The sequence below is a fragment of the Cetorhinus maximus genome, unplaced genomic scaffold (assembly GCF_964194155.1).
Source record: "Cetorhinus maximus unplaced genomic scaffold, sCetMax3.hap1.1 HAP1_SCAFFOLD_487, whole genome shotgun sequence".
NCBI lineage: Eukaryota > Metazoa > Chordata > Chondrichthyes > Lamniformes > Cetorhinidae > Cetorhinus > Cetorhinus maximus.
Genome location: NW_027596429.1, coordinates 59,677 through 60,562, shown reverse-complemented (window position 1 = coordinate 60,562; position 886 = coordinate 59,677).

Below are 886 nucleotides of genomic sequence, written 5' to 3'. Positions count from 1 at the left end.
GAAAGAATAGCAATGGCCATCAAGTTAGCTGGAACACAGACAAAGAGGGAGAGAGAGAATTAGGAAATAGGGAAAATATATGTGTGTGATACAGCGAGAAAGGAAACGTAATTAACCCGACACCAAACAAAACCTTCGGCTTTGAAGCAATTTCAGTGATACCTGCAGCTTTATCCGCGATCCTGAGTTCGAAACCATGGCTCCCTCTAAAGGTACTGTTTCTGCAAAACAAATTATCGTTCCAATTCGCTATAAGACAAGCTGAGGACATCGGAATGTGCAATAATACAATGGAACATAATGGAAAACAAGGAGGCATCAGGAGTACTTCCTGTCGCACACAACTAGGAATTGGCCGACTCCCCCAACTTCCAGTCCTTATGAAAAGGTCTGAGTCCCAGATTCCGCCATTGCTGCCATGCGAACCAGTTGAGCCCCAGAGTTCAGGACTTTGTGACTTCTGCTAAAATGTCGCCTATCTCGTTGTGAAGTGCCCTCTTGTTACAGGATTGTGATTTTAACTTAATTCCATTCTCCGTTCGTGTGTTCAGTGACACTAGTTTAAACCTTCATGAATGAAAAAATACAATGTTACAGAAGTGAAAAATATGATTCCATTTTTAAACCTCGCCCTGAAGATTCTAGATGGCTGCTGCCAAATCTGGAATTCTTCTCTGAAGTTGATATGCCATCAAACAACTGGCCCAAAGACGAGTCGCTTGGCAGTAAGCACCTTGTCGGCTACATAACTTTTAATTTCTAACGTTAACCAACTACCTTCAGAATTATCCATGGGTTACAAGGAATATAAAACCACAACTGTACAAAACTATTGAGTGGGATTATCCCAGTGCAGCAATTCACCAAGGCTCCTTGGGAAGCTCCT